Source organism: Hypomesus nipponensis, chromosome 21 (assembly GCF_054491055.1).
Source record: "Hypomesus nipponensis isolate SF chromosome 21, ASM5449105v1, whole genome shotgun sequence".
Taxonomy (NCBI): Eukaryota; Metazoa; Chordata; class Actinopteri; order Osmeriformes; family Osmeridae; genus Hypomesus; species Hypomesus nipponensis.
Genome location: NC_140381.1, coordinates 50,413 through 66,342, shown reverse-complemented (window position 1 = coordinate 66,342; position 15,930 = coordinate 50,413).

Sequence of the window (15,930 nt, the reverse complement as noted above, 5' to 3'; positions counted from 1 at the left end):
TCCAAAAAATCTCCAAATGCAATCCAAAACACGCCCGTAGAGGGGACTCTGATGAACAGACCAGGCCAAGTTTGGGGCCTCTGGGGCCTTCCTAGGCAGAGTTATGGGCCGGAGAAAAGGGCAGGGCGAATATGGTCCAAAAAATCTCCAAATCCAGTCCAAAACACGCCCGCAGAGGGGACTCTGATGAACAGGCCAGGCCAACTTTGGGGCCTCTGGGGCCTTCCTAGGCAGAGTTATGGGCCCGACAACAGGGCAGGACGAATTTGGTCCAAAAAATCTTCACATCCAGTTCTAAAAGTGCCCGTAGAGGGGACTCTAATGAATAGGCCAGGCCAACTTTGGGGCCTCTGGGGCCTTCCTAGGCAGAGTTATGGGCCTGACAACAGGGCAGGACGAATTTGGTCAAAAAAATCTCCAAATCCAGTCCAAAACACGCCCGTAGAGGGGATTCTGATGAACAGGCCAGGCCAAGTTTGGGGCCTCTGGGGCCTTCCTAGGCAGAGTTATGGGCCCGACAAAAGGGCAGGGCGAATATGGTCCAAAAAATCTTCAAATCCAGTTCAAAACACGCCCGTAGAGGGGACTCTGATGAACATGCCAGGCCAAGTTTGGGGCCTCTGGGGCCTTCCTAGGCAGAGTTATGGGCCCGACTAAAGGGGAGGGCGAATTTGGTCCAAAAAATCTCCAAATGCAATCCAGAACACGCCCGTAGAGGGGACTCTGATGAACAGGCCAGGCCAAGTTTGGGGCCTCTGGGGCCTTCCTAGGCAGAGTTATGGGCCCGACAATAGGGCAGGACGAATTTGGTCCAAAAAATCTTCACATCCAGTTCTAAAAGTGCCCGTAGAGGGGACTCTAATGAACAGACCAGGCCAAGTTTGGGGCCTCTGGGGCCTTCCTAGGCAGAGTTATGGGCCCGACTAAAGGGGAGGGCGAATTTGGTCCAAAAACTCTCCAAATGCAATCCAAAACACGCCCGTAGAGGGGACTCTGATGAACAGACCAGGCCAAGTTTGGGGCCTCTGGGGCCTTCCTAGGCAGAGTTATGGGCCGGAGAAAAGGGCAGGGCGAATATGGTCCAAAAAATCTCCAAATCCAGTCCAAAACACGCCCGCAGAGGGGACTCTGATGAACAGGCCAGGCCAACTTTGGGGCCTCTGGGGCCTTCCTAGGCAGAGTTATGGGCCTGACAACAGGGCAGGACGAATTTGGTCAAAAAAATCTCCAAATCCAGTCCAAAACTCGCCCGTAGAGGGGACTCTGATGAACAGGCCAGGCCAAGTTTGGGTCCTCTGGGGCCTTCCTAGGCAGAGTTATGGGCCCGACAATAGGGCAGGACGAATTTGGTCCAAAAAATCTTCACATCCAGTTCTAAAAGTGCCCGTAGAGGGGACTCTAATGAATAGGCCAGGCCAACTTTGGGGCCTCTGGGGCCTTCCTAGGCAGAGTTATGGGCCTGACAACAGGGCAGGACGAATTTGGTCAAAAAAATCTCCAAATCCAGTCCAAAACACGCCCGTAGAGGGGACTCTGATGAACAGGCCAGGCCAAGTTTGGGGCCTCTGGGGCCTTCCTAGGCAGAGTTATGGGCCCGACAAAAGGGCAGGGCGAATATGGTCCAAAAAATCTTCAAATCCAGTTCAAAACACGCCCGTAGAGGGGACTCTGATGAACATGCCAGGCCAAGTTTGGGGCCTCTGGGGCCTTCCTAGGCAGAGTTATGGGCCCGACTAAAGGGGAGGGCGAATTTGGTCCAAAAAATTTCAAAATCCAATCCAGAACACGCCCGTAGAGGGGACTCTGATGAACAGGCCAGGCCAAGTTTGGGGCCTCTGGGGCCTTCCTAGGCAGAGTTATGGGCCCGACAATAGGGCAGGACGAATTTGGTCCAAAAAATCTTCACATCCAGTTCTAAAAGTGCCCGTAGAGGGGACTCTAATGAACAGACCAGGCCAAGTTTGGGGCCTCTGGGGCCTTCCTAGGCAGAGTTATGGGCCCGACTAAAGGGGAGGGCGAATTTGGTCCAAAAACTCTCCAAATGCAATCCAAAACACGCCCGTAGAGGGGACTCTGATGAACAGACCAGGCCAAGTTTGGGGCCTCTGGGGCCTTCCTAGGCAGAGTTATGGGCCCGACTAAAGGGGAGGGCGAATTTGGTCCAAAAAATCTCCAAATGCAATCCAAAACACGCCCGTAGAGGGGACTCTGATGAACAGGCCAGGCCAAGTTTGGGGCCTCTGGGGCCTTCCTAGGCAGAGTTATGGGCCTGACAAAGGGGGAGGAAGAATTTGGTCCAAAAAATCTCAAAATCCAATCCAGAACACGCCCGTAGAGGGGACTCTGATGAACAGGCCAGGCCAAGTTTGGGGCCTCTGGGGCCTTCCTAGGCAGAGTTATGGGCCCGACAATAGGGCAGGACGAATTTGGTCCAAAAATCTTCACATCCAGTTCTAAAAGTGCCCGTAGAGGGGACTCTAATGAACAGACCAGGCCAAGTTTGGGGCCTCTGGGGCCTTCCTAGGCAGAGTTATGGGCCCGACTAAAGGGGAGGGCGAATTTGGTCCAAAAACTCTCCAAATGCAATCCAAAACACGCCCGTAGAGGGGACTCTGATGAACAGACCAGGCCAAGTTTGGGGCCTCTGGGGCCTTCCTAGGCAGAGTTATGGGCCGGAGAAAAGGGCAGGGCGAATATGGTCCAAAAAATCTCCAAATCCAGTCCAAAACACGCCCGCAGAGGGGACTCTGATGAACAGGCCAGGCCAAGTTTGGGGCCTCTGGGGCCTTCCTAGGCAGAGTTATGGGCCTGACAAAGGGGGAGGAAGAATTTGGTCCAAAAAATCTCCAAATGCAATCCAAAACACGCCCGTAGAGGGGACTCTGATGAACAGACCAGGCCAAGTTTGGGGCCTCTGGGGCCTTCCTAGGCAGAGTTATGGGCCGGAGAAAAGGGCAGGGCGAATATGGTCCAAAAAATCTCCAAATCCAGTCCAAAACACGCCCGCAGAGGGGACTCTGATGAACAGGCCAGGCCAACTTTGGGGCCTCTGGGGCCTTCCTAGGCAGAGTTATGGGCCTGACAACAGGGCAGGACGAATTTGGTCAAAAAAATCTCCAAATCCAGTCCAAAACTCGCCCGTAGAGGGAACTCTGATGAACAGGCCAGGCCAAGTTTTTGTCCTCTGGGGCCTTCCTTGGCAGAGTTATGGGCCCGACAAAAGGGCAGGGCAAATTTGGTCAAAAAAATCTCCAAATCCAGTCCAAAACTCGCCCGTAGAGGGGACTCTGATGAACAGGCCAGGCCAAGTTTTTGTCCTCTGGGGCCTTCCTAGGCAGAGTTATGGGCCCGACAAAAGGGCAGGGCAAATTTGGTCCAAAAAATCTCAAAATCCAATCCAGAACACGCCCGTAGAGGGGACTCTGATGAACAGGCCAGGCCAAGTTTGGGGCCTCTGGGGCCTTCCTAGGCAGAGTTATGGGCCTGACAAAGGGGGAGGACGAATTTGGTCCAAAAAATCTCCAAATGCAATCCAAAACACGCCCGTAGAGGGGACTCTGATGAACAGACCAGGCCAAGTTTGGGGCCTCTGGGGCCTTCCTAGGCAGAGTTATGGGCCGGAGAAAAGGGCAGGGCGAATATGGTCCAAAAAATCTCCAAATCCAGTCCAAAACACGCCCGCAGAGGGGACTCTGATGAACAGGCCAGGCCAACTTTGGGGCCTCTGGGGCCTTCCTAGGCAGAGTTATGGGCCTGACAACAGGGCAGGACGAATTTGGTCAAAAAAATCTCCAAATCCAGTCCAAAACTCGCCCGTAGAGGGGACTCTGATGAACAGGCCAGGCCAAGTTTGGGTCCTCTGGGGCCTTCCTAGGCAGAGTTATGGGCCCGACAATAGGGCAGGACGAATTTGGTCCAAAAAATCTTCACATCCAGTTCTAAAAGTGCCCGTAGAGGGGACTCTAATGAATAGGCCAGGCCAACTTTGGGGCCTCTGGGGCCTTCCTAGGCAGAGTTATGGGCCTGACAACAGGGCAGGACGAATTTGGTCAAAAAAATCTCCAAATCCAGTCCAAAACACGCCCGTAGAGGGGACTCTGATGAACAGGCCAGGCCAAGTTTGGGGCCTCTGGGGCCTTCCTAGGCAGAGTTATGGGCCCGACAAAAGGGCAGGGCGAATATGGTCCAAAAAATCTTCAAATCCAGTTCAAAACACGCCCGTAGAGGGGACTCTGATGAACAGGCCAGGCCAAGTTTGGGGCCTCTGGGGCCTTCCTAGGCAGAGTTATGGGCCCGACTAAAGGGGAGGGCGAATTTGGTCCAAAAAATCTCCAAATGCAATCCAAAACACGCCCGTAGAGGGGACTCTGATGAACAGGCCAGGCCAAGTTTGGGGCCTCTGGGGCCTTCCTAGGCAGAGTTATGGGCCTGACAAAGGGGGAGGAAGAATTTGGTCCAAAAAATCTCAAAATCCAGTCCAAAACACGCCCGCAGAGGGGACTCTGATGAACAGGCCAGGCCAACTTTGGGGCCTCTGGGGCCTTCCTAGGCAGAGTTATGGGCCTGACAAAGGGGGAGGAAGAATTTGGTCAAAAAAATCTCCAAATCCAGTCCAAAACTCGCCCGTAGAGGGGACTCTGATGAACAGGCCAGGCCAAGTTTGGGTCCTCTGGGGCCTTCCTAGGCAGAGTTATGGGCCCGACAAAAGGGCAGGGCAAATTTGGTCCAAAAAATCTCAAAATCCAATCCAGAACACGCCCGTAGAGGGGACTCTGATGAACAGGCCAGGCCAAGTTTGGGGCCTCTGGGGCCTTCCTAGGCAGAGTTATGGGCCTGACAAAGGGGGAGGAAGAATTTGGTCCAAAAAATCTCCAAATGCAATCCAAAACACGCCCGTAGAGGGGACTCTGATGAACAGACCAGGCCAAGTTTGGGGCCTCTGGGGCCTTCCTAGGCAGAGTTATGGGCCGGAGAAAAGGGCAGGGCGAATATGGTCCAAAAAATCTCCAAATCCAGTCCAAAACACGCCCGCAGAGGGGACTCTGATGAACAGGCCAGGCCAACTTTGGGCCCTCTGGGGCCTTCTTAGGCAGAGTTATGGGCCTGACAACAGGGCAGGACGAATTTGGTCAAAAAAATCTCCAAATCCAGTCCAAAACTCGCCCGTAGAGGGGACTCTGATGAACAGGCCAGGCCAAGTTTGGGTCCTCTGGGGCCTTCCTAGGCAGAGTTATGGGCCCGACAATAGGGCAGGACGAATTTGGTCCAAAAAATCTTCACATCCAGTTCTAAAAGTGCCCGTAGAGGGGACTCTAATGAATAGGCCAGGCCAACTTTGGGGCCTCTGGGGCCTTCCTAGGCAGAGTTATGGGCCTGACAACAGGGCAGGACGAATTTGGTCAAAAAAATCTCCAAATCCAGTCCAAAACTCGCCCGTAGAGGGGACTCTGATGAACAGGCCAGGCCAAGTTTGGGTCCTCTGGGGCCTTCCTAGGCAGAGTTATGGGCCCGACAATAGGGCAGGACGAATTTGGTCCAAAAAATCTTCACATCCAGTTCTAAAAGTGCCCGTAGAGGGGACTCTAATGAATAGGCCAGGCCAACTTTGGGGCCTCTGGGGCCTTCCTAGGCAGAGTTATGGGCCTGACAACAGGGCAGGACGAATTTGGTCAAAAAAATCTCCAAATCCAGTCCAAAACACGCCCGTAGAGGGGACTCTGATGAACAGGCCAGGCCAAGTTTGGGGCCTCTGGGGCCTTCCTAGGCAGAGTTATGGGCCCGACAAAAGGGCAGGGCGAATATGGTCCAAAAAATCTTCAAATCCAGTTCAAAACACGCCCGTAGAGGGGACTCTGATGAACAGGCCAGGCCAAGTTTGGGGCCTCTGGGGCCTTCCTAGGCAGAGTTATGGGCCCGACTAAAGGGGAGGGCGAATTTGGTCCAAAAAATCTCCAAATGCAATCCAAAACACGCCCGTAGAGGGGACTCTGATGAACAGGCCAGGCCAAGTTTGGGGCCTCTGGGGCCTTCCTAGGCAGAGTTATGGGCCTGACAAAGGGGGAGGAAGAATTTGGTCCAAAAAATCTCCAAATCCAGTCCAAAACTCGCCCGTAGAGGGGACTCTGATGAACAGGCCAGGCCAAGTTTGGGGCCTCTGGGGCCTTCCTAGGCAGAGTTATGGGCCCGACAATAGGGCAGGACGAATTTGGTCCAAAAAATCTTCACATCCAGTTCTAAAAGTGCCCGTAGAGGGGACTCTAATGAACAGACCAGGCCAAGTTTGGGGCCTCTGGGGCCTTCCTAGGCAGAGTTATGGGCCCGACTAAAGGGGAGGGCGAATTTGGTCCAAAAACTCTCCAAATGCAATCCAAAACACGCCCGTAGAGGGGACTCTGATGAACAGACCAGGCCAAGTTTGGGGCCTCTGGGGCCTTCCTAGGCAGAGTTATGGGCCCGACTAAAGGGGAGGGCGAATTTGGTCCAAAAAATCTCCAAATGCAATCCAAAACACGCCCGTAGAGGGGACTCTGATGAACAGGCCAGGCCAAGTTTGGGGCCTCTGGGGCCTTCCTAGGCAGAGTTATGGGCCTGACAAAGGGGGAGGAAGAATTTGGTCCAAAAAATCTCAAAATCCAATCCAGAACACGCCCGTAGAGGGGACTCTGATGAACAGGCCAGGCCAAGTTTGGGGCCTCTGGGGCCTTCCTAGGCAGAGTTATGGGCCCGACAATAGGGCAGGACGAATTTGGTCCAAAAATCTTCACATCCAGTTCTAAAAGTGCCCGTAGAGGGGACTCTAATGAACAGACCAGGCCAAGTTTGGGGCCTCTGGGGCCTTCCTAGGCAGAGTTATGGGCCCGACTAAAGGGGAGGGCGAATTTGGTCCAAAAACTCTCCAAATGCAATCCAAAACACGCCCGTAGAGGGGACTCTGATGAACAGACCAGGCCAAGTTTGGGGCCTCTGGGGCCTTCCTAGGCAGAGTTATGGGCCGGAGAAAAGGGCAGGGCGAATATGGTCCAAAAAATCTCCAAATCCAGTCCAAAACACGCCCGCAGAGGGGACTCTGATGAACAGGCCAGGCCAAGTTTGGGGCCTCTGGGGCCTTCCTAGGCAGAGTTATGGGCCTGACAAAGGGGGAGGAAGAATTTGGTCCAAAAAATCTCCAAATGCAATCCAAAACACGCCCGTAGAGGGGACTCTGATGAACAGACCAGGCCAAGTTTGGGGCCTCTGGGGCCTTCCTAGGCAGAGTTATGGGCCGGAGAAAAGGGCAGGGCGAATATGGTCCAAAAAATCTCCAAATCCAGTCCAAAACACGCCCGCAGAGGGGACTCTGATGAACAGGCCAGGCCAACTTTGGGGCCTCTGGGGCCTTCCTAGGCAGAGTTATGGGCCTGACAACAGGGCAGGACGAATTTGGTCAAAAAAATCTCCAAATCCAGTCCAAAACTCGCCCGTAGAGGGAACTCTGATGAACAGGCCAGGCCAAGTTTTTGTCCTCTGGGGCCTTCCTTGGCAGAGTTATGGGCCCGACAAAAGGGCAGGGCAAATTTGGTCAAAAAAATCTCCAAATCCAGTCCAAAACTCGCCCGTAGAGGGGACTCTGATGAACAGGCCAGGCCAAGTTTTTGTCCTCTGGGGCCTTCCTAGGCAGAGTTATGGGCCCGACAAAAGGGCAGGGCAAATTTGGTCCAAAAAATCTCAAAATCCAATCCAGAACACGCCCGTAGAGGGGACTCTGATGAACAGGCCAGGCCAAGTTTGGGGCCTCTGGGGCCTTCCTAGGCAGAGTTATGGGCCTGACAAAGGGGGAGGACGAATTTGGTCCAAAAAATCTCCAAATGCAATCCAAAACACGCCCGTAGAGGGGACTCTGATGAACAGACCAGGCCAAGTTTGGGGCCTCTGGGGCCTTCCTAGGCAGAGTTATGGGCCGGAGAAAAGGGCAGGGCGAATATGGTCCAAAAAATCTCCAAATCCAGTCCAAAACACGCCCGCAGAGGGGACTCTGATGAACAGGCCAGGCCAACTTTGGGGCCTCTGGGGCCTTCCTAGGCAGAGTTATGGGCCTGACAACAGGGCAGGACGAATTTGGTCAAAAAAATCTCCAAATCCAGTCCAAAACTCGCCCGTAGAGGGGACTCTGATGAACAGGCCAGGCCAAGTTTGGGTCCTCTGGGGCCTTCCTAGGCAGAGTTATGGGCCCGACAATAGGGCAGGACGAATTTGGTCCAAAAAATCTTCACATCCAGTTCTAAAAGTGCCCGTAGAGGGGACTCTAATGAATAGGCCAGGCCAACTTTGGGGCCTCTGGGGCCTTCCTAGGCAGAGTTATGGGCCTGACAACAGGGCAGGACGAATTTGGTCAAAAAAATCTCCAAATCCAGTCCAAAACACGCCCGTAGAGGGGACTCTGATGAACAGGCCAGGCCAAGTTTGGGGCCTCTGGGGCCTTCCTAGGCAGAGTTATGGGCCCGACAAAAGGGCAGGGCGAATATGGTCCAAAAAATCTTCAAATCCAGTTCAAAACACGCCCGTAGAGGGGACTCTGATGAACAGGCCAGGCCAAGTTTGGGGCCTCTGGGGCCTTCCTAGGCAGAGTTATGGGCCCGACTAAAGGGGAGGCGAATTTGGTCCAAAAAATCTCCAAATGCAATCCAAAACACGCCCGTAGAGGGGACTCTGATGAACAGGCCAGGCCAAGTTTGGGGCCTCTGGGGCCTTCCTAGGCAGAGTTATGGGCCTGACAAAGGGGGAGGAAGAATTTGGTCCAAAAAATCTCAAAATCCAGTCCAAAACACGCCCGCAGAGGGGACTCTGATGAACAGGCCAGGCCAACTTTGGGGCCTCTGGGGCCTTCCTAGGCAGAGTTATGGGCCTGACAAAGGGGGAGGAAGAATTTGGTCAAAAAAATCTCCAAATCCAGTCCAAAACTCGCCCGTAGAGGGGACTCTGATGAACAGGCCAGGCCAAGTTTGGGTCCTCTGGGGCCTTCCTAGGCAGAGTTATGGGCCCGACAAAAGGGCAGGGCAAATTTGGTCCAAAAAATCTCAAAATCCAATCCAGAACACGCCCGTAGAGGGGACTCTGATGAACAGGCCAGGCCAAGTTTGGGGCCTCTGGGGCCTTCCTAGGCAGAGTTATGGGCCTGACAAAGGGGGAGGAAGAATTTGGTCCAAAAAATCTCCAAATGCAATCCAAAACACGCCCGTAGAGGGGACTCTGATGAACAGACCAGGCCAAGTTTGGGGCCTCTGGGGCCTTCCTAGGCAGAGTTATGGGCCGGAGAAAAGGGCAGGGCGAATATGGTCCAAAAAATCTCCAAATCCAGTCCAAAACACGCCCGCAGAGGGGACTCTGATGAACAGGCCAGGCCAACTTTGGGCCCTCTGGGGCCTTCTTAGGCAGAGTTATGGGCCTGACAACAGGGCAGGACGAATTTGGTCAAAAAAATCTCCAAATCCAGTCCAAAACTCGCCCGTAGAGGGGACTCTGATGAACAGGCCAGGCCAAGTTTGGGTCCTCTGGGGCCTTCCTAGGCAGAGTTATGGGCCCGACAATAGGGCAGGACGAATTTGGTCCAAAAAATCTTCACATCCAGTTCTAAAAGTGCCCGTAGAGGGGACTCTAATGAATAGGCCAGGCCAACTTTGGGGCCTCTGGGGCCTTCCTAGGCAGAGTTATGGGCCTGACAACAGGGCAGGACGAATTTGGTCAAAAAAATCTCCAAATCCAGTCCAAAACACGCCCGTAGAGGGGACTCTGATGAACAGGCCAGGCCAAGTTTGGGGCCTCTGGGGCCTTCCTAGGCAGAGTTATGGGCCCGACAAAAGGGCAGGGCGAATATGGTCCAAAAAATCTTCAAATCCAGTTCAAAACACGCCCGTAGAGGGGACTCTGATGAACAGGCCAGGCCAAGTTTGGGGCCTCTGGGGCCTTCCTAGGCAGAGTTATGGGCCGGAGAAAAGGGCAGGGCGAATATGGTCCAAAAAATCTCCAAATCCAGTCCAAAACACGCCCGCAGAGGGGACTCTGATGAACAGGCCAGGCCAAGTTTGGGGCCTCTGGGGCCTTCCTAGGCAGAGTTATGGGCCTGACAAAGGGGGAGGAAGAATTTGGTCCAAAAAATCTCAAAATCCAGTCCAAAACACGCCCGCAGAGGGGACTCTGATGAACAGGCCAGGCCAACTTTGGGGCCTCTGGGGCCTTCCTAGGCAGAGTTATGGGCCTGACAAAGGGGGAGGAAGAATTTGGTCAAAAAAATCTCCAAATCCAGTCCAAAACTCGCCCGTAGAGGGGACTCTGATGAACAGGCCAGGCCAAGTTTGGGTCCTCTGGGGCCTTCCTAGGCAGAGTTATGGGCCCGACAAAAGGGCAGGGCAAATTTGGTCCAAAAAATCTCAAAATCCAATCCAGAACACGCCCGTAGAGGGGACTCTGATGAACAGGCCAGGCCAAGTTTGGGGCCTCTGGGGCCTTCCTAGGCAGAGTTATGGGCCTGACAAAGGGGGAGGAAGAATTTGGTCCAAAAAATCTCCAAATGCAATCCAAAACACGCCCGTAGAGGGGACTCTGATGAACAGACCAGGCCAAGTTTGGGGCCTCTGGGGCCTTCCTAGGCAGAGTTATGGGCCGGAGAAAAGGGCAGGGCGAATATGGTCCAAAAAATCTCCAAATCCAGTCCAAAACACGCCCGCAGAGGGGACTCTGATGAACAGGCCAGGCCAACTTTGGGCCCTCTGGGGCCTTCTTAGGCAGAGTTATGGGCCTGACAACAGGGCAGGACGAATTTGGTCAAAAAAATCTCCAAATCCAGTCCAAAACTCGCCCGTAGAGGGGACTCTGATGAACAGGCCAGGCCAAGTTTGGGTCCTCTGGGGCCTTCCTAGGCAGAGTTATGGGCCCGACAATAGGGCAGGACGAATTTGGTCCAAAAAATCTTCACATCCAGTTCTAAAAGTGCCCGTAGAGGGGACTCTAATGAATAGGCCAGGCCAACTTTGGGGCCTCTGGGGCCTTCCTAGGCAGAGTTATGGGCCTGACAACAGGGCAGGACGAATTTGGTCAAAAAAATCTCCAAATCCAGTCCAAAACTCGCCCGTAGAGGGGACTCTGATGAACAGGCCAGGCCAAGTTTGGGTCCTCTGGGGCCTTCCTAGGCAGAGTTATGGGCCCGACAATAGGGCAGGACGAATTTGGTCCAAAAAATCTTCACATCCAGTTCTAAAAGTGCCCGTAGAGGGGACTCTAATGAATAGGCCAGGCCAACTTTGGGGCCTCTGGGGCCTTCCTAGGCAGAGTTATGGGCCTGACAACAGGGCAGGACGAATTTGGTCAAAAAAATCTCCAAATCCAGTCCAAAACACGCCCGTAGAGGGGACTCTGATGAACAGGCCAGGCCAAGTTTGGGGCCTCTGGGGCCTTCCTAGGCAGAGTTATGGGCCCGACAAAAGGGCAGGGCGAATATGGTCCAAAAAATCTTCAAATCCAGTTCAAAACACGCCCGTAGAGGGGACTCTGATGAACAGGCCAGGCCAAGTTTGGGGCCTCTGGGGCCTTCCTAGGCAGAGTTATGGGCCCGACTAAAGGGGAGGGCGAATTTGGTCCAAAAAATCTCCAAATGCAATCCAAAACACGCCCGTAGAGGGGACTCTGATGAACAGGCCAGGCCAAGTTTGGGGCCTCTGGGGCCTTCCTAGGCAGAGTTATGGGCCTGACAAAGGGGGAGGAAGAATTTGGTCCAAAAAATCTCCAAATCCAGTCCAAAACTCGCCCGTAGAGGGGACTCTGATGAACAGGCCAGGCCAAGTTTGGGGCCTCTGGGGCCTTCCTAGGCAGAGTTATGGGCCCGACAATAGGGCAGGACGAATTTGGTCCAAAAAATCTTCACATCCAGTTCTAAAAGTGCCCGTAGAGGGGACTCTAATGAACAGACCAGGCCAAGTTTGGGGCCTCTGGGGCCTTCCTAGGCAGAGTTATGGGCCCGACTAAAGGGGAGGGCGAATTTGGTCCAAAAACTCTCCAAATGCAATCCAAAACACGCCCGTAGAGGGGACTCTGATGAACAGACCAGGCCAAGTTTGGGGCCTCTGGGGCCTTCCTAGGCAGAGTTATGGGCCCGACTAAAGGGGAGGGCGAATTTGGTCCAAAAAATCTCCAAATGCAATCCAAAACACGCCCGTAGAGGGGACTCTGATGAACAGGCCAGGCCAAGTTTGGGGCCTCTGGGGCCTTCCTAGGCAGAGTTATGGGCCTGACAAAGGGGGAGGAAGAATTTGGTCCAAAAAATCTCAAAATCCAATCCAGAACACGCCCGTAGAGGGGACTCTGATGAACAGGCCAGGCCAAGTTTGGGGCCTCTGGGGCCTTCCTAGGCAGAGTTATGGGCCCGACAATAGGGCAGGACGAATTTGGTCCAAAAATCTTCACATCCAGTTCTAAAAGTGCCCGTAGAGGGGACTCTAATGAACAGACCAGGCCAAGTTTGGGGCCTCTGGGGCCTTCCTAGGCAGAGTTATGGGCCCGACTAAAGGGGAGGGCGAATTTGGTCCAAAAACTCTCCAAATGCAATCCAAAACACGCCCGTAGAGGGGACTCTGATGAACAGACCAGGCCAAGTTTGGGGCCTCTGGGGCCTTCCTAGGCAGAGTTATGGGCCGGAGAAAAGGGCAGGGCGAATATGGTCCAAAAAATCTCCAAATCCAGTCCAAAACACGCCCGCAGAGGGGACTCTGATGAACAGGCCAGGCCAAGTTTGGGGCCTCTGGGGCCTTCCTAGGCAGAGTTATGGGCCTGACAAAGGGGGAGGAAGAATTTGGTCCAAAAAATCTCCAAATGCAATCCAAAACACGCCCGTAGAGGGGACTCTGATGAACAGACCAGGCCAAGTTTGGGGCCTCTGGGGCCTTCCTAGGCAGAGTTATGGGCCGGAGAAAAGGGCAGGGCGAATATGGTCCAAAAAATCTCCAAATCCAGTCCAAAACACGCCCGCAGAGGGGACTCTGATGAACAGGCCAGGCCAACTTTGGGGCCTCTGGGGCCTTCCTAGGCAGAGTTATGGGCCTGACAACAGGGCAGGACGAATTTGGTCAAAAAAATCTCCAAATCCAGTCCAAAACTCGCCCGTAGAGGGAACTCTGATGAACAGGCCAGGCCAAGTTTTTGTCCTCTGGGGCCTTCCTTGGCAGAGTTATGGGCCCGACAAAAGGGCAGGGCAAATTTGGTCAAAAAAATCTCCAAATCCAGTCCAAAACTCGCCCGTAGAGGGGACTCTGATGAACAGGCCAGGCCAAGTTTTTGTCCTCTGGGGCCTTCCTAGGCAGAGTTATGGGCCCGACAAAAGGGCAGGGCAAATTTGGTCCAAAAAATCTCAAAATCCAATCCAGAACACGCCCGTAGAGGGGACTCTGATGAACAGGCCAGGCCAAGTTTGGGGCCTCTGGGGCCTTCCTAGGCAGAGTTATGGGCCTGACAAAGGGGGAGGACGAATTTGGTCCAAAAAATCTCCAAATGCAATCCAAAACACGCCCGTAGAGGGGACTCTGATGAACAGACCAGGCCAAGTTTGGGGCCTCTGGGGCCTTCCTAGGCAGAGTTATGGGCCGGAGAAAAGGGCAGGGCGAATATGGTCCAAAAAATCTCCAAATCCAGTCCAAAACACGCCCGCAGAGGGGACTCTGATGAACAGGCCAGGCCAACTTTGGGGCCTCTGGGGCCTTCCTAGGCAGAGTTATGGGCCTGACAACAGGGCAGGACGAATTTGGTCAAAAAAATCTCCAAATCCAGTCCAAAACTCGCCCGTAGAGGGGACTCTGATGAACAGGCCAGGCCAAGTTTGGGTCCTCTGGGGCCTTCCTAGGCAGAGTTATGGGCCCGACAATAGGGCAGGACGAATTTGGTCCAAAAAATCTTCACATCCAGTTCTAAAAGTGCCCGTAGAAGGGACTCTAATGAATAGGCCAGGCCAACTTTGGGGCCTCTGGGGCCTTCCTAGGCAGAGTTATGGGCCTGACAACAGGGCAGGACGAATTTGGTCAAAAAAATCTCCAAATCCAGTCCAAAACACGCCCGTAGAGGGGACTCTGATGAACAGGCCAGGCCAAGTTTGGGGCCTCTGGGGCCTTCCTAGGCAGAGTTATGGGCCCGACAAAAGGGCAGGGCGAATATGGTCCAAAAAATCTTCAAATCCAGTTCAAAACACGCCCGTAGAGGGGACTCTGATGAACAGGCCAGGCCAAGTTTGGGGCCTCTGGGGCCTTCCTAGGCAGAGTTATGGGCCCGACTAAAGGGGAGGGCGAATTTGGTCCAAAAAATCTCCAAATGCAATCCAAAACACGCCCGTAGAGGGGACTCTGATGAACAGGCCAGGCCAAGTTTGGGGCCTCTGGGGCCTTCCTAGGCAGAGTTATGGGCCTGACAAAGGGGGAGGAAGAATTTGGTCCAAAAAATCTCAAAATCCAGTCCAAAACACGCCCGCAGAGGGGACTCTGATGAACAGGCCAGGCCAACTTTGGGGCCTCTGGGGCCTTCCTAGGCAGAGTTATGGGCCTGACAAAGGGGGAGGAAGAATTTGGTCAAAAAAATCTCCAAATCCAGTCCAAAACTCGCCCGTAGAGGGGACTCTGATGAACAGGCCAGGCCAAGTTTGGGTCCTCTGGGGCCTTCCTAGGCAGAGTTATGGGCCCGACAAAAGGGCAGGGCAAATTTGGTCCAAAAAATCTCAAAATCCAATCCAGAACACGCCCGTAGAGGGGACTCTGATGAACAGGCCAGGCCAAGTTTGGGGCCTCTGGGGCCTTCCTAGGCAGAGTTATGGGCCTGACAAAGGGGGAGGAAGAATTTGGTCCAAAAAATCTCCAAATGCAATCCAAAACACGCCCGTAGAGGGGACTCTGATGAACAGACCAGGCCAAGTTTGGGGCCTCTGGGGCCTTCCTAGGCAGAGTTATGGGCCGGAGAAAAGGGCAGGGCGAATATGGTCCAAAAAATCTCCAAATCCAGTCCAAAACACGCCCGCAGAGGGGACTCTGATGAACAGGCCAGGCCAACTTTGGGCCCTCTGGGGCCTTCTTAGGCAGAGTTATGGGCCTGACAACAGGGCAGGACGAATTTGGTCAAAAAAATCTCCAAATCCAGTCCAAAACTCGCCCGTAGAGGGGACTCTGATGAACAGGCCAGGCCAAGTTTGGGTCCTCTGGGGCCTTCCTAGGCAGAGTTATGGGCCCGACAATAGGGCAGGACGAATTTGGTCCAAAAAATCTTCACATCCAGTTCTAAAAGTGCCCGTAGAGGGGACTCTAATGAATAGGCCAGGCCAACTTTGGGGCCTCTGGGGCCTTCCTAGGCAGAGTTATGGGCCTGACAACAGGGCAGGACGAATTTGGTCAAAAAAATCTCCAAATCCAGTCCAAAACTCGCCCGTAGAGGGGACTCTGATGAACAGGCCAGGCCAAGTTTGGGTCCTCTGGGGCCTTCCTAGGCAGAGTTATGGGCCCGACAATAGGGCAGGACGAATTTGGTCCAAAAAATCTTCACATCCAGTTCTAAAAGTGCCCGTAGAGGGGACTCTAATGAATAGGCCAGGCCAACTTTGGGGCCTCTGGGGCCTTCCTAGGCAGAGTTATGGGCCTGACAACAGGGCAGGACGAATTTGGTCAAAAAAATCTCCAAATCCAGTCCAAAACACGCCCGTAGAGGGGACTCTGATGAACAGGCCAGGCCAAGTTTGGGGCCTCTGGGGCCTTCCTAGGCAGAGTTATGGGCCCGACAAAAGGGCAGGGCGAATATGGTCCAAAAAATCTTCAAATCCAGTTCAAAACACGCCCGTAGAGGGGACTCTGATGAACAGGCCAGGCCAAGTTTGGGGCCTCTGGGGCCTTCCTAGGCAGAGTTATGGGCCCGACTAAAGGGGAGGGCGAATTTGGTCCA